Source organism: Erinaceus europaeus, chromosome 4 (genome assembly GCF_950295315.1).
Source record: "Erinaceus europaeus chromosome 4, mEriEur2.1, whole genome shotgun sequence".
In the NCBI taxonomy this organism is placed as follows: Eukaryota; Metazoa; Chordata; class Mammalia; order Eulipotyphla; family Erinaceidae; genus Erinaceus; species Erinaceus europaeus.
The window spans coordinates 41,046,037-41,071,002 of record NC_080165.1 but is presented as its reverse complement, the minus strand read 5'-3'; the positions used below and the strand labels follow the sequence as shown (position 1 = coordinate 41,071,002).

Sequence of the window (24,966 nt, the reverse complement as noted above, 5' to 3'; positions counted from 1 at the left end):
CATGTTTTTTCCAGGAACTGACACTTGAATTGTCAAGAACTGGTTTTAACTTCTGGCTCTGACAGTTAATTGACACTTTTTTTTTTAGTAGTTAAGGGGGTTTGGGGGGTTTCCTTAATTTCCTCAGATTCTCTTATGTTTCCCTTCTTTGAGCCCATGATTTGAACAAGTATTTAGGTCCTTACTGGGATTTCTAAATATGAATTACAAATCTGGCTCATGTTTTCCTTCTTTCTTTCTTTCTTTCTTTCTTTCTTTCTTTCTTTCTTTCTTTCTTTCTTTCTTTCTAACTTTAGAACAAGGTAATATGGGCATTAAAAACATACCCTCATAATCATAAAGGCCATTTTTGACCTTTTTATATTTATATAATTCTGCATTATATAACAAGTTTCATGTGTGCTTCATTAAAATCAACATGTGTATTTATTACATTAAGTTTACCAATGCAAATCCAATTCTTTTTTTGTTTGTTTTGTTGTTGTTGTTTTTGTTTTTATTACCAGAGCACTGCTCAGCTCTGGCTTATGGTGGTGCAGGGGATTGAACCTAGGACTTTGGAGCCTCAAGCATAAGAGTCTCTTTGCATAACCATTATGCTATCTATCCCTGCCCTGCAAATCCAGTTTTAATCTTATATCCTCTTGCACTGCTGGTGGGAATGTATCTTGGTCTAACCTTTGTGGAGAAAGCAGTCTAGAGAATTCTCATAGGGCTTGAAATGGATCTACCCTATGATCACACAGTCCATCTCCTGGGGCTATACCCTAAGGAATCAAATACACCTGTCCAAAAAGATTAGTGTATAACTATGTTCATCCAGCACAATTTGTAATAGCCAAAACCTGGAAGCAAGCCAGGTGTCCAACAACAGATGAGTAGCTAAGAAAGTTGTGAGATATGTATATATATACATATACATACATACATACATATATATATATATGACTTGGCTTTTAAATATGGTGAATTCACCTTCACCTCGTCTTGGACAGAATTTGAAGGAGTCATATTAAGTGAGTTAAACCAGAAAGAGACAGATGAATATGGTATGATCTTATTCGTATACAGAAGCTGAGAAATAAGAACAGAAAGGGAAGAACTTGGACTGGGTTTGGTGTATTATACTAAAGTAAAAGACTTTGGGTGTGGAAGTGGGGGTTTACAGGCCTACTGTAGAGGGTTAAGAATGGGGAACACAGACCTTTGGAGATGGGAGCCATGTGAAACTATACTCCTGTTCCCTTATAATCTTATAAATCACCATTAATTCAATATTTCAGGGGAAAATAGATTGAATACTCCAATCTGCCCTTTGATTTTTACTTTTTCAGGTTTTTCTGTTTTCCATACCTGGCCAGGCTGAATACGTTTTATATGGGCCTATTGCATGCATGTGACCAGAAAACTTTGTCTGCATGTTCATGCTCTTTGAAAAATATTTTATTTATTTAATATTTTTATTATATTTATTTATTTGATAGAGATAACCAGAAATTGAGAGGAGGGGTGATATGGAGAGAGAGAGAGAGACACCTGCAGCCCTGCTTCACCACTTGTGAAGTCCCCCCCCCCCCCCCCCCCCGCAGGTGGGGACCAGGGGCTTGAACTTGGGTCCTTGTGCATAGCAACATGTGTGCTCAACCAGGTGTGGTACCGCCTGGCCCCTTTATTTATTTTTTATTTAAATTTTTTAAAGATTTTATTTATTTATTAATGAGAAAGATAGGAGGAGAGAGAAAGAACCAGACATCACTTGGGCACATGTGCTGCCGGGGATCGAACTCAACCTCATGCTTGAGAGTCTAAAGCTTTATCACTGCGCCACCTCCCAGACCACTATTTATGTTTAATGAGAGAGGTAGAAGGAGGGAGAGGGGGAGGGGGAGGGGGGGGGAGGGGGAGGGGGAGAGGGAGTGGGGGAGGAAGGGAGAGGGAAAGAGAGAGAGAGAGAACCAAAACCAAACACCACTCTGGTACATGTGCTGCTAAGGATCAAACTCAGGTCCTCATGATGCAGAGTCCAATGCTTTATCCACCGTGCCACCTCCCTGACCACCATGCTCCGCCTTTACCCTATGCTATTAATTTTGAGCGTACATATGGAATAGTGGATTTCCCCTTGATAGTGTATGTGGGAGAAAAACCTACACGGGCCTTGTAAGTTACGTTTAGACTGTTTGAACATGGTGCTTCTGGGCCTTGTTACCTGAATCATGATTCAGAAGGGGAATTTGGGTTTCTACTCACTATGTGCTCTTAGTATAGTTTTCTGAGTATGCAATGCCTAAAGATGACTCCACACACTGAAACGGGATGAGCATTCATCATAGTATACATATAGTTATACATGTATAAAGTATTATTATGTAAGCCAAAAGATATTATTTTCTAGAAGAAACAGTTCAGTGGTATTTTCTTTCTACCAATATGCTAATATGCTATATTCTTTCTCTCCCCAGAAACTTTCACAGTGTTCTGTTTTTATTTAGCAATTATTCATCCAGTCATAAAAATAAATATTGTCCACCTCCTCTTTCCTAAGCAGTAACCTAGGCATGTTTATAATAAGTGAGTAGACACAGATTTCTATCTTGGTGGTACTAATACTATAAGAAGAGTAAACAGAAAAGAAAAAGGATCATTGTATAAAATATGTGGTTTTCTCGAAGATGGCAGGCATAAGATTCATTTATTCCCAAGATAAAACAATGGGCAGTGATTCCAAGGGTTATGCCCTCTGCCTGTGCCAATTATATAATACAAATGTGTGCATAAAACATAATGCGTATTATATTGGTAGAGCACATGCATTACCATGGACAAAAACCCAAGTTCAAGTCCCTGCTCATCACCTGAAGGAGAAATGTCTCATGAATATTGGAAAATTCTCGCTATTCTTCTTTCTCTCCCCTCTCCTTCAGTATTTCTCTATGAAGATAAAGACCAGATAAATAGAAAAAAAGAAAAAAGAATAGAGGCCACCAAGAATGGTAGAATCATTGTTGCAGGATCTTAGCCCCCCTTGATAACACTAGTGGCAAAAAAGAAAAAAAAGTTACTCATGTTAAGTGCTATTAATACAAGTTTTTTTTATGTCACTTGGAACTCATGTGCTGACTTTTCCTTTCTACTTTCTACTATGTCTGCTCATTCTCTGCTGAATTTAGGGTATTGACCTAGGCTCTGTGAGAAGTTAGACACAATCAGATGAAATTTTAATCCTGACGAATGAATTTGTAATCTATTGAAGGTAATATTTAAACATTTTAGATCTGTATGACTTCAGCGTGTCAACTATGTCATCTTGTGTCACTTGAATGGTAATTTGTCGCATGACTTGAATGTATCAAGTATGTCTTGTGTGTAACTTGAATGGTAATTTTTACTTATTTTTGCAAGTCTGTCAATAAAGTGAACTGTGCTTTTCTTTTCCTTTTTCTTTTGCCTTTAGTGGGGTAGGGAGAGATCTTGCCTGAACCATATTACACAGTGGGTGTGTGCTGAAAGAATTCCTTTCAATATTATGGAATGTTGTCCTTAGGATTTAGTTTATTTTTCTCAATGGGGACTCATACATCAAGAAGACAGTGGTATAATTATCTCAACTATTGGCTGAAAAGAACTTGTTGAATCTGTAAGTTTTTGTGAAATTTGATAAAGGAAAACTTAACTCCTTTTTCAACTTGGGTTGTATTTATATCTTATTAGAAGAAATATGCTATCTGGTCTGTTATTAAAAGAAGCCATTTTTCCTATTTTGGGATATTAAATATTTTGCTGAAGCAATATGATGCATTAGCTATTTACATTCCCTTTTTATAATGATCATATCCAGTTCTTGATTTTGATGATTAAAAATGAATAGAAACTATTAAAAAGGACCGTACAATTTTGAGGATCAGGGACTTCTCATTCTATTTAATCAGAGGGTCTGCTAACTTAAGCTACATTTACCATAATCAACTATCCATTTAAGTTTATGCCTACAGAAAATTATTCAGTTTTTATAATCCTCATATGAATATATCTAGTTTTCTCATGTGGACTGAATAAGATGGGGAATATTCTCTGTCAATGAAGAAATTTAAATTGTGGTTATAGAAAATGGATTTAAAAGATTAGTAAACCAATTTAATGAATTTTCTTATAAGGTGTATAATTTTTGTCAAGTTAACACAGTAACAACATAGTGAAGTTTGTAGTTTATCTTCTGAAGAGATAATCTACATATTAACTTTTTTTGAAAACAGTTCTGGGTGCAGTCCTGTTTACTAGCTGAATGATCCTGGGCAAGTTTCTCCAGATTTAACTCTTCTTCATGAAATAAATGCATTGATTTTGATTTCTAGAATTTTTTTAAAAGGATTTATTTATCGACTCATGGGAAAGATAGGAAGGGAGAGAGAGAAAGAGAGAGAGAAAGAACCAGACATTACTCTGGTACATGTGCTGCTGGGGATTGAACTCGAGACCTCATGGTTGAGAATCCAATACTCTATCCATTGTGCTACCTCTCAGATAACTAGAATTTTTTTTTTTAGATTTAAAGTTCAATACTATATAAAATAAGAGTTGTCAATTGAAGCTTCAAAATTCTGACTATGTATTAACTCAAGAAGTTTTAAAATTAGCATTCTTGGGCTTGTCTGAAATTATATTGATTTAGTCAGTTTAAACAAGAGTCTTAGGCTGTGTATTTGATGTAAAATTTCTTATTTCTGTTCTTATTCATATAAATCTACCACTCCTGGTAGCTGTTTTCTCCCTTTTTTTTTCTTTCCATTTTAATTGACTGGACAGAGAGAAATTGAGAGGGGAGGGGAGATAGATAGAGAGAGAGAAGGAGAGACAGCTGCAGAAGTGCTTTCACTGGTTATGAAGTGTCTGCCCTGCAGCTCGGGAGCAGGGGCTTGAACCTGAATCTTTGAGTGTGATGTACTATCTGCACTTGACTGGGTGCACCATCCTTTGACCCCCTCATATTCTTCTAATGTATAGCAAGAATTAGAATTGTTCAATTTGATTTTCTGTCAGTCATTCTAGCACATGAATAATAATGAAAGAAAATTTGCTGTCAATATTCCTAAAATGGATATAAGGTAGGGCGAACCCTTGGAATTTAAGAAAGTTATGAAGTTTTCCCCTAGAAAATCATGTATGCACATGAAATTTAAAGCTGTAATTTAGGGTTTTTAGTCACTCCTATATTACCAAAAGTCTTGAATTTAGAGTTTCATATTCAGAAGTAACTTCTAGGGCTCTTTATAATTTCATTAGTCAAATATGATGGGATTACAGTGCTCCTGATGTGTCTAGTGAGGCATTCCATGGAGAGTCAGAGACATAGGAATTTGTGTTGCAACTAAGAAATAGTGGGAATAAGGAAATAAAAAAAGATGCTTGTGTATGTGTGTGTGGGGGGGGGCTTTCACCTTATTTACCAAGCTTGACCTTTCTGATTGGTTTCATGACTTCTTTGGAATGCAAACTTTGGGGTACTAATATTTACCACCAGAAAATATTTATTTAGTGATGTGAGAACATAGAGCATTAGTTGACAGCAAGTGTGATTATTAACAGAATCCAAGAAAATGCCACCAGAAATAATGGCACCTTTGTTATCACAGCAAGTTTTTTTTTTTTTTTTTTTTTGGCCAGTGGCACTAAAGGAAAAGTGATATTTGTTATCAGTCAGAGAATTTGCAAGTGATAACAAATTGGAGAGGCTGCATTCTTTCTAATATCTCACTCATGTAGTCACTAATATCTTTCTCCCATGGAAAGATAAAAACACTAACCAGGCCCATAAATTTGCTCTGTCTTCTTTCACTGGTGTCTTCTAGGTCTGTGAACAGCCTTGACCTCTTCCTGTTCTTTTATTGAAATGATACTTATTATGTGGTGATAGTTTTAGGAGGGCCAAGGGGAAACAATAAATACATCAGCAATTTTTTTTTTCCAAGAAGAGGAGATCATGACTTTTTGGAAGGCAGAAATGTATATTGTTTGTGGTGGAGATAGTAGTGATGGTGACCCTGCTTCTCCCCACATATTAAAGAGAACAGTAGAATATAGCAGTAGATATGAATTTAATTGTAAGAGTAAATAGTAAGCAAGACAGGAGTCCAACTTTACAATGTTTTCTAATCATTTCTGCTATTTCCTCTTGATTACATTTCCCCTGATTATTGCTCAGATATATACTCATCCCTACTGGCAGTTGTTATATAGTCTGGTAGTGTTGGGGGTCACTGGTGATGGAAATGAGATGATTAAGATTTGAGTTTCTTGTGAAAGTGCTTGAGTGATGTTTTATACTTTCTCTGAGCTATGGAATATTCTGCAGACCAGATATTTTCTGTATATTCTGGGCCTAACCTTTGAATTTCCAGAATTAGATACACAAATTACTATCTCATTGTCCAGAGTGGAAAGTGGTATTTCTGTAGGTCTTTAGCCAGTTTGTAGATTGGTCCTGGGGAGAGCACAATGGCTTAGGTTCCACTTATCCCAAGCCTCCCACTTCCTGTTGCACTGTAGTTGACCTGAAGTTAGCAGTTGCTGTGACATCATCTTGGGTGTTGCTGGCACATATTTCTTTTCTCAGTAGATCTGTACTAAATTATTTTCCCCTTTCAAAACACAAAACAGGATTGTGACTTGTTTCATATATCCTATAGGTTATGCCTGATTATTTCTGATGAGTGAAGTAATGTCCTCCTGTTAGTTTCCTTCCAAAGAAATGCCTTGGTACAGTGTGCATTTCAGTCATTTTTTTGCTATTGAGAAGTCTGAAAAACCTATATCTTAGGTCAGGAAAAGACAGCTTTCTCAAAAGCAACTGATTCCCTGTCAAAGAGTTCTAAGTAGTTATCAGCAGCTCATATTTCTGTGTTCCTAGAAAGTTCTCTAGTGATAGAGATAGGACAGCCTATTGAAAAATTTTACTTACACCTAGCCTAGCTAGCAAAGATCACTAGGTCCTGCTGTTCCTGTTTGAGTATAGGTCAGGCATGCCAGAGCAGAGGTCCTGTGCAAAAGCACTTTGCTAAAGGTGTAAATGAAATAGCAAAGTTCAGATCAGCTGCTTGGTTCTTTACCATTTCCTGAATCCTTATGATTTTTTTTTTAATAATACTTTACTATATCAAAGATTGCTGTTACGAAGGCAGCTAATAATCTTAAATTCAGATGTTGAGTACTATTGGTTTTTCTGGATTTTGGCACTGAAACTGGATACTTTTCTTGAGTATTTTGCAACTGCAAAATCTTATACAAGTTTCCTTGAAATTTGAAAGTTGAACTTTCCTCTGTAACCTTTTATAGACTTAAATGACCCCCCCAAAATCGAATTTCCTTTGATAATACTGTTGAAGTGAACATTTTATGTGGATTTCTTTTGGCTAACAAAAAGAATTAATGTAGGCATTTAGTAAAGACAGAGTGGCTTAATGCAAACCCTTCAAAAGTGAGGCTTACTGGAGTTTTCTGTGTTGGATTTTGAGCAGTTAAAGTTTTCCAGAGGTCTCCTGCACTTTACGCCTTACCACCTGGAGGTGAACTAGCTGAATACAGATGCCCTAATTTAATCATAATTGATAAACTTTCAATATACTTGGATTTTTATGTAGACTTAAATGACCCATTTTTTTTTTGTAATTCAAGACTCCCTCTCTTAATTCTTCAGAAATTTTCTCACAATATTGAAAGCAATATGGTTTTTCTTGACCTTATGTATTTCTGAAGAAATTTACTTTTATTTATTCTTTTAAAAATTTTATTTATAAAAAGGAAACACTGACAAAAACGATAGGATAAGAGGGGTACAACTTCACACAATTCCCACCACCAGAACTCCATATTACATCCCGTCCCCTGATAGCTTTCCTATTCTTTATCCCTCTGGGAGTATGGGCCAAGGGACATTATGGGGTGCAGAAGGTGGAAGGTCTGGCTTATGTAATTTCTTCCCTGCTGAACATGGATTTTGACAGGTCAATCCATACTCCAAGCCTATTTCTCTCTTTCCCTAGTTGGGGGGGGGGGCGTTTGGAGAGGTGGGGCTCCAGGACATATTGGTGGGGTCATCTGCCTAGGGAAGTCCAGTTGGCATCATGGTATCATCTGGAACCTGGTGGCTGAAAATCGAGTTAACATATAAAGCCAAATAAATTGTTGACTAATCATGAACTTAAAGGCTGAAATAGTGCAGATGAAGGGTTTGGTGGTGGGGGGGGTGTCTCCGTTTTGTAGATAGTTAGTAAACCTATTTTAGTTATATTCCAAAGGGCCCATAACTATATTGTTTGTTTGTTTTTTTTTCCTGAGCCTGAACTCTGATATGCAAGTGGATCCAAGTTACTGTCTGGGGAGATGATGTCATGGCTGGAAAAAGGACCAGATAGCTGGATCAGGGAAGAGAGTAGCTCCCAAATATGGGAAAGAAGTGTAAATATTGTTGACTGTAAACCTCATCGATTTGATCTGATCTGGAGCCCATATTCAGCTTAGGAGCCTATGTGACCTCTGCATCCTTATAGATCTGAGCTCACATTCTATGGTCATGAGTTGGAATGTTCCAAACTGCCCCCATTGCAGGACCCATCTTCCTCAGGTGGAATATAAAGTATGTTGTTCAGCCTCCCTTCGGAGGATGGAACATTCTTTACCGTTGTTGATCCACGTTGAGGGCAAGATCTATGGGAGCCCACAAAGAGGTCTATTGTGTTATTCCTGATGGAGATGACCAGTAACAATGGAGAGAAGGATCTATTTGAGGTCTAGGACTGTCATGTCTGTTTGGGAATTTCAGGACTCCCTGACCAGGGCCCCCATACCTTTATTTTTATAACTATGTTCTAAGAGAAATTAATAACTTGATATTTGTGATATGTTGATATATTTCCTCTCACATACATTTGGAATACATAATGTGGATGAAGGGAAGAGGAGAGTGAATTGCTCAATGGTATGGAAATAGTTTTTTGGAGTTTTCATTGGAAAAGTGCTCAGTGTCTTTTTATCTCTTTAGGTTCTGTCTCCTTAGTTGTTAAAATCTGATCCAGGATATAATGTGCACCATGCATACATATTTCTAATTCTCTTGTCAGACATAAAGTTAAATGCTGATGCTAGAATATTACTTACTGGCTTTTCTGACAATCAGCCTGGAATGTGGTTTGTAAAATTTTCATATAGAATTTCATCTATCCTTTAGAGACTTCAATAACTCATAAAACCATTGTTGATTGTTTATACCCTTTTATCCTTTTGGCTCTCCTAACAAAAACAAAACATATACATTGCTGCTTTTAAAATCATTCAAGTCTCCATATAGCTATATAGAAGATAAATCTCCTTTGCCCATTTTTCCTTCCTGTATTCTTTATCTCTGGAATGTGTACAAGGTAGATGGTGGGACTCACACTTGGCTTTAACTCCCAACTTACTGTATAAGTACCATGCTAACCAATTGCGCCGCTGGAGCTCAACTCACAATTAACTGTACCAGCAAATGTTTTTGTTTTATTACCTAAGTATCCCTGAACTCAGTTTTCCTGTCTCGATTGCGATGGCTTCTTTATCAGTTCAGTATTATTATTTCTTTCCAGACAACTGAAATAGATTCTCTACATGTATAAAGTTCATTTTTGGAAAAAAGTTTCTCATCACTTCTGCCCCTCAATATAAGTTCTCCAAAGTATACATGACTCTTACTCAGATATTCTGTCTTCTTACCTGGCCGCTCCTCATCCCACATTTGCAGTTCTGTAAGTTCTATTGTGATCAAGAAATTACACTATTTGAAATTCTATGAATGGCTCTATCATTCTCATGGTTTAGATCACCTTCATTATAAAAGAGCTGGTCTTGAAAGTGTACTCTGTGTGAAGCGTCTGTCAATATTTGTGTATGACCCCTCTGCAAAAACAAATATATTAAAATTATAATTGTTTGTTTTTATGTGTACCCCCCACTGAGCTGAATATTTGTCAAGAGCAATAACTGAGCAATACTTGGCACATTATTGCCAATAAATGTTTGTTTAATATAAACTGACAATGGAGACAATATGGGTGTTATCATGTGGGGGGGGCCGCATCTCACCTTGCACATGCACACATGTGTGCCATTGGATAATACATACTTTTTTTCTCCACACACTTGATTGGGGATTAATGCTTTAAAGTATGGCTGTTGTCACACTGGTACAATTTCTTCTTCTTCTTTTAACTTCTTTATTGGGGGATTAATGATTTACAATTGGCAGTAAAATACAATAGTTTGTACATGCATAATATTTCCCAGTTTTCCCATAACAGTTCACCCCCTACTATGTCCTCCACTGCTATCGTATTCCGGGACCTGAACCCTCCCACCCCCACCTGTGAGTCTTTTACTTTGGTGCAGTATATACACCAACTCCAGTCCATGTTCTGCTTTGTGTTTTCTCTTCTGATCTTGTTTCTTAACTTCTGTCTATGAGTAAGATCATTCCATATTCATTAATCTGTTTCTGATTTATCTCCTCAACATGATTCCTTCAAACTCCAGAACTCCATATCCCATCCCCTCCTCCTGAAAGCTTTCTTATTTTTTATCCCTCTGAGTGTATAAACTGAGGACCATTATGGGATGCAGAAGGTGGAAGGTCTGGCTTATGTAACTGCATCCCCACTGAACAGGTCCATCCATACTCCCAGCCTCTCTCTCTTTTTTCCCTAGTGGGGCGGGGCTCTGGGGAAACGGGGTTCCAGGACACACTGGTCATCTGCCCAGGGAAGTCTGGTTGGCATCATTATATCATCTGGAACCTGGTGGCTGAAAACAGAGTTAACATATAAAGCCAAACAAAATGTTGACTAATCATGAACCTAAAGGCTAAATATTGCAGATGAAGATTTGGGATCTCTGTTTTATAGCTAGTAGGCCTATTTTACTTATATTCCAAAAGGCCCATGACAAAAGTCAATTTCAAATGAATCAAAGAAACTGTTGAATGCATAGAAGAAAAGATCTACAGAATGTCTTTAAAAACTTGAGTACATCTACAAGGTAACAGAAACAAAAATAAATCAGTGGTACTACATCAAACAGCAAGGCATCTGTGCAGCAAAGGGAGACCTCACTAAAACACAAATGTTGTTAGAGTATGCAGGACAAAATAAGGAGCCCTTCTGCAGTGCTGGTGGTGATATAAATTGGCCTAATTCCTGTAGAAAACAGTCTGGTGTCTTCTCAGAACACTAGACAAACCTAATTTACTACTTGCAATTCGTGTCCTTGAGATATATCTAAACGAGGCAAATATACCCATCTGAAGAGATCTGTGTACACTTGTGTTCCTAGATTATAAATGCATATTTAAATTAAATATCTTAAACTTTGAAACAAACTGGATGCCTTCCTATAGACGAGTGATGCAAAAGCCATGTTCTATATAGGCAATGGATACTCTTCAGCTGTTAAGAATGATGAAAAAAAAAAAACTAGTATAATCACGGGCCCTTTGGAATATAACTAAAATAGGCCTACTAGCTATCTACAAAATGGAGACACCTCCCCACCCCCAACTATTCATCGGCACTATTCCAGCCTTTTAGGTTCATGATTGGTCAACAATCCTTTCTATCAGGGTTATCACTGGGGGCTCAGTTGCCTGCACAGAATCCATCACTCTCAGTGCCCATTCCTCAGCCCCCCTTTTATGATATAAGACAGAGAGAAAGTGAGAAGGGAGGGAGACAAAGAAAGACACCTGTAGCACTTCTGTCCCTCCCTCGCCCCCATTTTTGGGTGGCTAATCATTTTTTAAGACATCCTTTTAAAATACTTATATATTTATTTTTTAATTTTTTTGTTGGGAGATTAATGGTTAAAGTCAACAGTAAAATACAATAGTTTGTACATGTGTAACATTTCCCAATTTTCCACATAACAATTAAGGGGATGGGATGGGATATGGAGTTCTGGTGGTGGGAATTGTGTGGAGTTGTATTCCTCTTATTCTATGGTTTTTGTCAGTGTTTCCTTTTTATAAATAAATAAATAAATAAATAAACAATTAATTGGTTAATAAGCATAGTATAGTTGTTGATGCATGGATACAGTTTCTCATTTCCAGGAGATGAATGTCTGTAAAACGTTCTCACCCCTAATTTAGGACCCCAAAGAGCCACTCCCTCCCCATGAGCCCCATGAGCATCTCAGTACATCTTTCATGGGATGGTTTCATTGGATTTACTTTGATTAGATTTTGCTCAGATTCTTGAATCTTCTGGTTTATGCTTTTTTTTTTTCCAGACTTGAAATATTTTTTATTCTTACAGTTTCAACTAAATGGCACCACACATTGTACTCCATAGCCTTCAGAGAATTCTTTTTTTAATGTTTATTTATTCCCTTTTGTTGCCCTTGTTTTTTATTGTTATAGTTATTATTGTTGTTGCTATTGATGACATCGTTGTTGGATAGGACAGAGAGAAATGGAGAGAGGAGGGGAAGACAGAGGGGGAGAGAAAGACACCTGCAGACCTGTTTCACCGACTGTGAGGCAACTCCCCTGCAGGTGGGGAACCAGGGGCTTGAACCAGGATCCTTGTGCTGGTCCTTGTGCTTTGTGCCATGTGTACTTAACCTGCTGCGCTACTGCCTGACTCCCAACCCGCTGTGCTACTGCCCAACTCCCCAGGGACTTCTATAACATGGATATTAGGTTGTCTATTATTAAATTTCATATCTTTGAACCTCAGGTTATTTATGCCTCAACTTTCTGCTCAAATTATATAATTTATGTTTCATTTATCTGTACATCTACTGATTTATGACATTTTACTCCTTTCTTGAGCTCATCAGTCAATTTTTAATTTTGGTTGTTGGCATTTTAAGTTTAAAGATTTCCATTTGTTTCTTCTATGTTATATGTCCTCACTAAGACTTTTTTGCTTTAACACTGGTTTCAAGATTTTTCATGATTGCTTATTCAAACATTTGTGTAATAATGTATTAAAGTCTTTGTCACATAATTTCAACATCTGTATTATGTCATCATCACTGTTGGTTGACTAGTTTCATCCTGTGATGATTAAAACTTTCAAGATTTTTTATATGCTGAGTAATTTTGTAACCTACCCTAGACATTTTAAAGATTACATTATGTGGCTTTGGATTATGTTTAAATCTATAGAGAATTGTGAAGAAACGGGTAGTTGACCTGGGGAACTGATATGTTCAGGTGATATGTTCTAACCCACCTTTTTGGAAGCTATTGTTTCAGTAATAGTTTACTTTTTTTTTTATTTCTGTAAAGATTTTATTAAACTGTGTTGCTATCTATTGTACTGGGATATGTCTGGGATAAGTCTCTTTTATTTTTTTTTTATAATTTCTTTATTGGGGATTAATGTTTTACATTCAACAGTAAATACAATAGTTTGTACATGCATAACATTTCTCGTTGAGAAATAGTTTACTTTTTATATAACTGTATCCTTGTTTGGTTCTCTTCTGGGTCTGTCTCCAACTCCAAATGGCCTGTCATTAAATTTGTATAGTAGCTCATCTGCTCAGTTGTCAATATCTTTTCTTTTCTAATTGCAGTTTGATCCATATATTTCTGTCTTGGTGGTGTCCCTGAAATTTTTAAGCAGTGTATTAAAGTCACGTTTGTGAGCACCTTCTCTTTTACTCTCTCCCTGCTATTTCCCAATCCTAGAAGTGACCTTTTTAGCATTTAGACTCAACTGCGAATTTCCCTATTCAGGTTTTTTTTTTTTTTTTTTTTTTGCCTCCAGGGTTATTGCTGGGGCTCGGTGCCTGCACCATGAATCCACTGCTCTTGGAGGCCATTTTTCCCCCTTTTGTTGCCCTTGTTGTAGCCTTGTTGTGATTATTATTGTTGTTGATGTCGTTCGTTGTTGGATAGGACAAAGAGAAATGGAGAGAGGAGGGGAAGACAGAGAGGGGGAGAGAAAGACAGACACCTGCAGACCTGCTTCACCACCTGTGAAGCGACTCCCCTGCAGGTGGGGAGCCTGGGGCTCGAATCCGGATCCTTATGCTGGTCTTTGCGCTTTGTGCTATGTGCGCTTAACCAGCTACGCTACCGCCCCACCCCGTAATTTTTTTTTTTTTTGATCTAAGCATCAAGCTAACATAGTATAAAAGAAATTATGGAGGTAGGCCTTAGTTTCTTTATTTGCATGCTATAATAAGTGCTAGGAGTCCCATTTTTTTGCTCCATAAACTGAGCCTTTAAAGCTTGCCTTTGCTAATTTCTGGATTTCTGGGTATACTAAGTTCAGACCACAGGATACTGCTGAGAAAATACAGCTCACTGCTCTATTGCATTTACTTCTGATTCACTGATCTTCCACAATTCACCTGCTGCCACTACTTCTTTAGTTTTCAAGTGACTGTTTTATGTCATATGTTTAGCTTTTATAACTGCGTTTTATGGAAACAATGGGTAAAATATGAATATGTCATTATACTTAGAACCAGAATACAGACTTGAATAAAATGGTGTATTCATGGTATATTTTTCTCTAGAACATAAAAACTGTTACATGTGTGAAATATGAGGACTATATTTATTCTCTTTGAGTCCTACATGGTTTTATGTAATCTGATATATAATAATATATAAACAAATATACATATATATATGAGTCTGTGTAAGGGATGGACTTTGAAAAATATATAGCTACTTGTTTATACACACATTCATATATTTCATGATAAATTTATCTACTTAATTTAAAAGAATGTAGATATTTTTGCAATCATATCATTGTCTGCAATTCAAGGTATAGTATGCTGTACTTAATATGTCATTCATTTTCTGATGAGAAAATATTAATCTGAAAGAATTTTGGTCAGATATTTCTAGTAAATACTTTAATAATATTTTTAACTCACCATGTTCTGTATTCTTAGCAATTAAGGAAAGAAATTCAAAAGATGATTAAAAGCTAACTAAAAGAAAACTAGCTGTAAAATTAGTAAAGTGTTTTGTGTAGTAAAATTTGCCTCTTTCCAAAAGGAATCAGAAGAGGATATTCTGCTGCTTTCTGCCTTTTCATGGAGCAGTCTAGGAATAAGAACCTATTTTTCTATTTCAAGCAGTGAAGGATTTAATACATGGAACTGGGTTGCATTTGTTAAAAGAACTGGAGGAACAAATCCAGGTCAGTGGAGGCAGTAAATTAAGTCTGCTCCTGCTGGAATGTGTGCTCATTTGTTCAAAATTTCCTTCTTAGTTTCTATAGGACACCATGGTTCTATGCTGCTTCTGCTGCAGAAAACTGTGTTGTAGGTATAAAAAGTTGATGAATATGAAGCCATTTTAGTATAGAGTAATTTAAAAATGCAATGGAGCCATTGCAGAGATACTGTATTATTTTATCTCCTTTGAATTGGGTCAAAGAGCTTTGAACTGGGCTACATTTCTTTTGATTGGACCAAAACAAACTGTTTCAACAAGCAAACAGCTATTTGAGAAGTTATCTTGATAGAAGGAACTGATGATTTTGGAACTCAGTGCCTCAGACGCTCAAAGCATGCACTCTATCTCTGAGTTACATCACCAGCACTATTTTCAATCTTTTTTTCCTCTCATTTGTTTAAACAAGCATAGATTTCTGACTTTTCATGAGATTTGAAATTACTGTGTAATTTTTATAAATTGGATGTGCTTTGCTTTTCATTTCCCTATTGTTGAACTTTTTTTGTTATCATGTTAAGTAATACTGCATGCAGATATTTTGGTTAAAATATTTGATGTCATTATCTTATGATAAAGTTGTAAGAGTAAGGCTACAGAAATCAGTACGTTAAACATTTATTTGCCCTTATACTTTAAATACTTTTTATGCCATAAAGTATACATGTTTAAAATATATAAATATGTAGCTTAAAATATATAACTTAATATATACATACATATATATAGAGAGAGGGGGGATTTTTCTTACAGACAGGTAGCTTCTGACTCACAGCAACACAACATAAACTGTCCTCATGCCTTCATTTAAAGTATTTTACTAGATTTGAACTCTGTAAAGTTGGAGCTCATTTATTCTTTTGATTTCTTTTTTTGCTCCCCCACACTCAGTCAGTATCATATTTGCATGCTGAAAGATGTTATCATGCTTAGTTTCCATGTGAAATTTACTTGCATGTAGAACCTGAACTGGAATTGGTGTATTGCACCAAAGTAAAAGACTCTGGGGTGGGATTGGGGAGAATACAGGTCCAAAAAGGATGCCAAAGGACTTAGTGGGGGTTGTATTGTTATATGGAAAAATGAAAAATGTTATGCATGTACAAACTATTGTATTTACCGTCGAATGTAAAACATTAATTTCCCAATAAAGAAATTAAAAAAAGAAAAGAAATTCACTTGCATGAGTTTTCCAGTGAACCTTTTCTATAAGCTTGTTGGTAAATATATGCATGTAATTTTCTTAACTATTATGCTCATCTATATAAACACACATGCATTAGGAGCAAAGTTGCATGACTATGAAGTTTTCTTATATTTGTATTTAATGGGAATTGTCACACAAAACTTGAAACTAGTTATGTCTTAATATTATCAGTAGAAGTACATATAGATTCTTATTATTCTATGTATTTACTAGCAGTGGGCATTGTATAATATTATTATTTTAGCTATTCTAGTAAATGTGTAGTATTTCATCATGATTTTAATTTCCATTTCCTCCTAATGGCTAATAAAGTTGACAACATTTTCTAGTGCTTAGTGGACTTTTATCTTTGCTGTTGTTTTGAAGAACTTACTCAATTTTGTTATGGAATTTTATTTTTTTCTGACTTGTAAGATTTCTTTTTATACTTTGGAAATGAACCCTTTGATAAGTATGTGTGTTACAAATATCTTTGCCCACTCTGTGGTTTGGTTTTTTCCTCTCATAATTGTGTCTCTTGATGAATAGGAGATATTAATATTAATGTACAAAAATTAGTCAGTCTTTTCTTTGATTGTCTTTTTTTCTGTTTAAGATTTTTTTTTCCATCTTGGACATGTTTTTTCCCTGATCACAGAGATATTCGATTCTTCCATTTTATTTCAGGGAACTTTATTGCTTTATTTTCAACATGTAAATCTACAATCCACTGAATTGATTTTTGTGTATTCTGTGAATAAAGGATCACTTTTCTTTTTATCCCCAGATGAATGTAAAAATTGAACCAGCCATATGTGGAAAACGCCATCCTCTTCCAAATGCCCTACAGAGTCACCTTTATGATAAATCAACTTCCATGTCTGTGCACAACGTCTCCTCTTTAAGTAACATGTGAAATGCTATTCATGACTGACTTCTCCCTGGGCTGCCTCTTTTCATTGCTTCTTCTAGCCTCTGGTTAGGTTCTGTTTACTGATTATCTGCCTTGCATTTCATATAATATTTTTGGTTCAAATACTCAACAAAAACTCTCAGGCCAAAACTGCACTGTTACCACTTTAACTTTGTTCATCTGTGAATTTAACACTCAGATTATGTCATGCGTCTTGTAACATGTGCTCAACCAAGTGTATCACCTCATGGCCACTCTTCCCAAACTTTTATCCTACTTAGCGGAATGAAGAGAGATGGACTAAATTAATACTACATTGCTTTCCCATTATCTTTCTCACTATTTGGTAAAGGTAGTTATTGATAGTGAAGTTTTCAACATTGAAAAAAGTAGTAAAGTTTTTGTGCTGCTGAGGAAATGTGGCAGTGTACTTGTCTAATCCACAGATCAGTTAACTTTAGGTAAAACAGAACTGATTGGGAATACTAAAAGTGGTTTATTTTTTTTAGAAACAGACTATTTTACATGGAAATATTTGTGTTCTGTAAATTCTACTTTTGGTAACAGTTTGATTATATTTTTCATCAGCGATACCAATGATTTGAGATGAACTTACAGAAAAGCAAGCTTCATCAAACTTTTCCTGAGCTTACTATATTTAAGAAATAATTGGGAACAATAAAATCAAAGAAGAATAAACATGGTGTCTATGGCTTTAAAAGGAAGCATCACCATCCTCTCATTCTGAACAAGCAGGCCAGGATGCACACATATTCTTGTAAAAATATTAATTAAATTGTTTAGACATGTCTGATGTTTGGACATTTCATCTGCTGTATCCAGATGATTAATGTGCTATATTTTGGAAGAAAATTTCTTTTATTACTAAGTACTGAGAGTGGCTAATTTTTTTTTTAATTTTCTTTTATTTACTAAAGAAGACATTAACAAAACCACAGGATAAGAGGGATACAACTCCACACAATTCCCACCACCAGATCTCCATATCCCATCCCCTCCCCTGATAGCTTTCCTATTCTTTATCCCTCTGGGAGTATGAACCCAAGGTCATTGTGGGATGCAGAAGGTGGAAGGTCTGGCTTCTGGAATTGCTTCCCTGCTGAACAGGGTGTTGACTGGTCAATCCATACTCCCAGGAGAGTGGCTGATTTTCTAATGCAAAATTGCTGTATGAAGTTCTGGGCAACTCAGGGAGTTAACAAATAGAAGTCTCTCTGAGAAGTACTTGATTCATTGAAATCTAGTGGAAGTTAGTTCCTTGACTGCTGCTGGAATAGCACAAGCAAATTATAAAATCATTTTTCCTTTTATTTGCTTCTATAACTGCACAACTATGTTATGAAGGCAGAAATATTATGGGCACTTTTGTATATTATGCTTTTAGAAAGGAACAAGCAGAAGCTTAGGGATTTCAATGACTTGGGCCCAAAGGCATTCAACTAGAAAGTTGTAATAATAGCTAGGGTTTATTAGTGCTTACTATTTTCTAAGAACTTTTCTAAATGCTCTACACATTAAAATTTTAAATCTTATGGCGCAATGGATGAAGCACTCACTCAAGCATGAGATCCCGAGTTCAACACCCAGCAGCACATGTACCAGTGTGATGTCTGGTTCTTTCTCGCCTCCTATCATTCTCATTAATAAATAAATAAAATATTAAAAAAATAAATCTTCACATTGGTCCTATCAGGGAGGTTCTATTATTATCACTGCTTTATCCAGGGGAATGTTGAGGCATGAAGAAGCCAAGTTGTTTATTTGAAATAGAGCCCTGTGTAAACTGAACCTGGAATATAATACTGATTTGTACTTATCAGGGCTTGAAACCAGGATTCCTCTCCTCTCCTCCCCATTCCTCTCCTCTCCTCCCCTCCCTCCTTCCTCTTCTTCCTCCTTCCTCCCCTTCTTCCCTCCTTCCCCCCCCCTTTTCTATCTCTTTAAGTTCAGTGCTTTTGCTGTCTCACAACTGTTCCACATAGCAGTGTAGATGATGATGTTCTTGCATGACTTATATACTCTTCTGCCTGAGTACTTAATTTTCATCTTGAGTCTTGTATCAGAATAACTACCTTTCTGCTCAGTCCTCCACATATTGGTAGAGGTGAAAATATCTACTGAATAGATTTCATTCTTTTTTTTTCCCCCACTTAATCTTTGTTTTTGCTCTTTACCAGTGCAATCTCCTCCGGCTCTTAAGACACCATCATTCATTCTTGGTGTGGTTGCTCACATATCATTATCATCAGTCTTCCTGTTTCCATTCACTGAATACACCTCCCCATATGCCCATCCACATGTGTATCTCCTGCTAAATCTGTCAGACTAAGGTACTTGCTACTGTTCTGATTGGACATAAAATTTCGTTCCTATTTAATATCTCTGCATGGAATTCAAGACTTCTGTATTTTGTAGTATTTATATCTGTACATATTGTGCTTTATACCCAAACCCTAGATTCCAGGCCACCATTGACTTTATGTATTCATAATTCTCTATTGTTAATCTTCACTCTCTTCCATGGTTTAATTGCATTCCTGCATTGCATTCTTAATTACTTCTGACCTTTTGATTTTTCATATGTTTAGTGTTGGTTTGCAGCATGTTGTTTTATTTATTATTGTGTTTATGTGTAGATTATTTTGGAGAGAACTGAGCTTTTTTTTATTAATGAATATACCAATTTTTTGAGCATAGTATCTCATTTCATTTACTGTAATTTCTATTTTATTATTATTTTTGCACTTAAAAAAATTCCCTTTTGTTGCCCTTGTTGTTTAACGTTGTTGTTGTTGTTATAGCTATCATTGTTGTTGGATAGGACAGAGAGAAATGGAGAGAGGAGGGGAAGACAGAGAAGGGGAGAGAAAGACAGACACCAGCAGACCTGCTTCACCACCTGTGAAGAGACCCCCCTGCAGGTGGGGAGCCTGGAGCTTGAACTGGGATCCTTATGCTGGTCTTTGTGCTTCATGCCATGTGTGCTTAACCCACTGCTCCACTGCCTGGCTCCCTGTAATTTCTATTTTTTAACAATCATTTTACACAACTTTAAAATTATTTTTGGAAACCTGAATGATTTTAATGTTTTTTATGTTGCTTCTAAGTATTTAATATTTATTTATTATTATTATTATTATTTTTAGTAGAGCATTGCTTATCTCTGGCTTATGGTAGTATGTGGGATTGAACCTGAGGCCTTGGAACCTCAGCAGGAAAGTCTCTTTGCCTAACCATTATGCATTTCCCCCACCCTTAAGATTTATTTTATACATGGTAACTTTGTTAAGTATCAGTGTTTTGATTTTACTGGATTTTATGCAGATAACATGATCTACCAATAAGGAAAGCTAAGTTTATTTCTACTTATACAGCCATTGCATCATAATTAATAAATATATCATGGTTAGGTCTCTTTTTGGTATAGTATTGAATAAAATATATTTTCCCTGATTTCAGTGCTTTATCAATAATTCCAATATTTACTATATTTTTACATTTAAATTATAATTTTAAAATATATCAAAACACATAAAAAGAAATATTAACTATAAATGTCCCAATCTTTTTAAAAATTTAACTTCTGATGATAAAAATCATTACATTAAGAGCATGTTTTGTTTTTACATTCTCAGAATCCATGTGTCTAATCATATCCACATTGTTACATGAATATTACAAAAATGAAAATGTGGATATGAATCTTCACCTAATTATTATCTAATAGATTAATATTATTTTCTTAAATATTTGTAGGGTTATTTTATTCTTTTCAGTGGTTTAATAATCAACCCTTATTTAAAAATACTTACACTTTTTAGACTTTATATTTTGGAAAGGAATAACTCCATTACGAATCCTCATGTGCTCATTATTCAGGTATTGTCATAGGGTGATCATTCTAATTACTTCCACCTTACAGCAAGATGAGAAATAAATTCCAAGTATCATATCATTGCATCCTTAAATATTAGCATGTATCTCAAAAGTATAAAGTCTTATTTGTAGAAATACAAACAAGTATTAACACATTTGGAAAATGAATCCTAGTTTCTTCAGTATCAACAAATAGTGTTCAACTTTCTGATTATCTCAACTTTTTAGTTTTTATTTGCATCTAGATCCAAATAAAGTCTGTTCCTTGTAATTGCTTAATATCATTTAGATATCTTGAATCTTCAGGCTTTCTCCATCTTTTCCCACTTTACGTTTGTAATTTTTTTGTTGTTGTTGAAGGAAATGAGTTGTAATAGAATTCGTTGTTAGAATTTCCAAATCACTCTAGTTTTTTTTCCTATAAAAGTTGTTAGAGTTATTACTGAACTGTCAACTAGACTAGACAAATGTGACTATTTAAGCTCATTAAAATTAAATACAGTGTAATCTTATCTCCTCCGTTTGCACAAGTCATATTTCAAGTGCTAGATTGTCATGTTGTGATTAGTGACTTCCATTTTGGGTAGCATAGTTACACTTCATGTGCACTACCACAAAAACTTCTACCTGGGCAGCAACATTCTAGAATTTTTCATCAAATTTATTTTCTTATTTTGTGTGTGTGTGTGTGTGTGTGTGTTTGTGGAGGGGGGTGGGAGAAGACAAAAATTGTTTTATCAATATGTGTGCTCTTCCATCATGGATCTTATATTATTATTTTAAAAATTTCTTTATTGGGGAATTAATGTTTTACATTCAACAGTAAATACAATAGTTTGTACATGCATAACATTTCTCAGTTTTCCATATAACAATACAACCCCCGTTAGGTCCTCTGTCATCCTTCTTGGATCTGTATTCTATATTATTTGTTTTTAATGGAGTTAGCAACTGTTGATGATCATTACCGAGATACATTATTTGATTAGGATTTTCAAACTGGGGATATAGTTTCTCAGTTATTAGTTGTAATACTTTGGTAAAGAAAAAAGTTTAGGATTAAGTTCTTTTCATTTTTACTGGTACCTATGTATGCTATACACTCAGTTTTTGTCTTTTTTATGATATGTGCCTTATATCGTATATTATTATTATTATTTGCCACTAGGGTTGTACTTGTTGATTTTGTTTTGATTTTCTGCACAAAAAGTACCATTTTCAGTGGCTTTCTTTCTTTCTTCCTTCCTGATAGGGACAGAGAGAAATAAGGAAAAAGAAAGGGAGAGGGAAATGAAGAGACCTGTATCACTGCTCCTTGCAGGTGACCTTGCATCCTGACCTCCTATTTTATTATTCTTATTAATTTTTGACATTTCCAGGAGGTCATATACTATATTTAAAAAGAAAGCCTTTGACTAAGTTTTTCTCTTTCTTTGTCAGTATTCTTTACTCATCTTAAGTTGGATAACTAGTGATCATATTTTATTCTTTCTATATACATAATGAGTTTCTTTTTATTTTGGACTGTTATAAACATAAGCTTAGAGAACAAGAATTGTTTTTGCTTTAACTTCTGTTTTATTAGGAAATATACTCTAATGCAGCAAAACAAAAGGAAACATGGTTTTGCATTTTTATGCTACTTGTTTTTTTTGTTTTGTGCAAATTTTTTATTTCAAAGTCAATTATTTTGAATGTATGCTATCTTTGAACTTCTTGTTCTTGAAAGTCATTTCAGAATAGATTATTATTACATCTTTATAATCAGGATTTATTGGAACAGTTTCTTTTCTATTTTAGTTGAGAGAAATTGAGACAGAATGGGAGATAGGGAGAGAGAAAGACACCTGCTAAAGGAAGCATGTATACCCAGAGCTATGATTAAGTAGTTAGAGAGCTTAAAGTATTAAATATATTCTCCTAGACATGCTTAATTAATAGTGATATATGAGATTATAAATTAATAGGATTATAATTTCACATTTTTCTTACCACCACCAAAGGTTTGTGACTCCCCCCACTCCCCCTAACCACTATAGAAAACTATAGTCTTGGCTATGGACTGACTTTTTGTTTGTTGGTTTTCAAGTTTATTTCTCTAAATTCCACATAAGAGTGAAACCATCTTGCAGTTGTCCTTTACCTACTTACTTCACTAAACATAATCTTCTCTAAGTCCATCTATTTTACTCCAAAGGAGACAATAAAATCTTTTTTTTATTGCTGTGTAAAACTCTATTGAGAATATGTCCCATAAATTTTTATCCAGTCATCTATTGTTGTTTCCATGTTTTGGCTACTGTGAATCATGTAGCTATAAATATGGGGGTGCATATATCCCTTTAAAGTAGTGTTATTATCTCTTTTGGATAAATGCCTAGGAGTGGGATTGATGGATCATAAGGTATTTCCATTTGTATTTGTCTACAGATTCTCCATACTGTTCTCTCCAGTGCTTGTATCAGTTTGCATTCCCACTAACAGTATAATAGTGTTCTTCTCTCTCCATATCCTTCCCACCACTTATCTTTTGCTTTGTTAATGAAGGCTGTTCTAAAAAAAAAAAAAGTGAGTTTTTATCTGCTTAAAATGTGGTTTTCATTTGCTTCTCTATGGTGATGAGTTAATTGGAGCATTTCTGTGTATGTCTGTGGGCCACATGTATCTCTTCTTTAGAGAACTGTCTATTCACATCTTCTGCCCACTTTTTCATTGCACTGTTCTTTTTCTTTTTGCTGAGATCTATGAATTCTTTATAGATATTTGATATCAACTGCTTGACTGAAGGATGATATGCAAATATGTTCTCCCAGTTGCTAGGCTTCCTATTATTTATTTATTTATTTTTATACTACAGAATTACATGTCAGCTAGATTCCTATTTATCCTTATGAATTTTTTTTATGTGTAGAGTCTTTTAAATTTGATATAGTCCTATTTGTTTAATATTGGTTTTGTTTCACTTGCCCATGCCATGGGAGGCTCCAAACACATCTTTAGTATTAGTGCCATGAAATGTTTCAACAGTGTATTCGTCTATGTATTTTATACTTTCAGGTCTAATATCCAGTTATTTGATTTATTTTGAGCTAATCTTGGTGTATGGTATTAATTAGTGTCCTAGTTTCAAATTTCTAATGCAGTTGCTCAGTTCTACCAGAACCATTTATTAAAGAGATCTTCTTTTTCCTATTGGGCAGTTTTGGCTACTTTGTCATAAATAAGATGCCTCTACATGGTGTGAGTTGAGTTCTGGGCTCTCTGTACTATTTCATTGGTGTATATGTCCACTGTTGTTCCAATACCACAGGATTCTTTACTCATTCTTTACTGTTTTAATTACCACTGCTTTGTAGAGTAACTAAAAGTCAGACATTATGGTGCCTACATATTTCTTCAGAAGTGTTTTTGCTAGTTGTGATTTTTTAAATATTTTATTAATAAAAAGGAAACATACTGCTTCACAGGGTGGTGGGGGGAAGAAGGAGGACAGAATGGGGCATAGTCTTTTGGTATTGAAAATGGTGTTTATGTATACTTCTATTAATTTGTAGTCATATAAATCACTATTTAATTAATATGAGAGGGGAAAAATCAATTGAATGTCTCAAACTATTTAATGCACAGACCATAGGCTGAGTCTTTGATAGGCTGACTCTCTTAAAAGCTTAGACAAGGGAGAACAGAAGCAACCAGTGGCACAGCTATATACAAATAATGTCAAAGCACGTAAATTATGGTGAT

At 35.3% G+C, this 24,966-nt stretch overlaps 1 long non-coding RNA gene across 8 annotated transcripts in view; it reads left to right on the top strand.

Moving 5' to 3' along the window:
• The window catches only part of LOC132538052 (uncharacterized), a 259,911-nt gene that overhangs the window by 542 nt on the left and 234,403 nt on the right, over positions 1 to 24,966 (top strand). For 7 of the 8 annotated variants that reach the window (XR_009549460.1, XR_009549456.1, XR_009549455.1 and 4 more), the window contains exon 3: positions 15,047 to 15,191. The exons of the other annotated variant lie outside the window; for it this stretch is intronic. This is a non-coding gene — a long non-coding RNA (uncharacterized LOC132538052). The remainder of the gene's footprint in view (positions 1 to 15,046; positions 15,192 to 24,966) is intronic. 8 annotated transcript variants of the gene reach the window in all.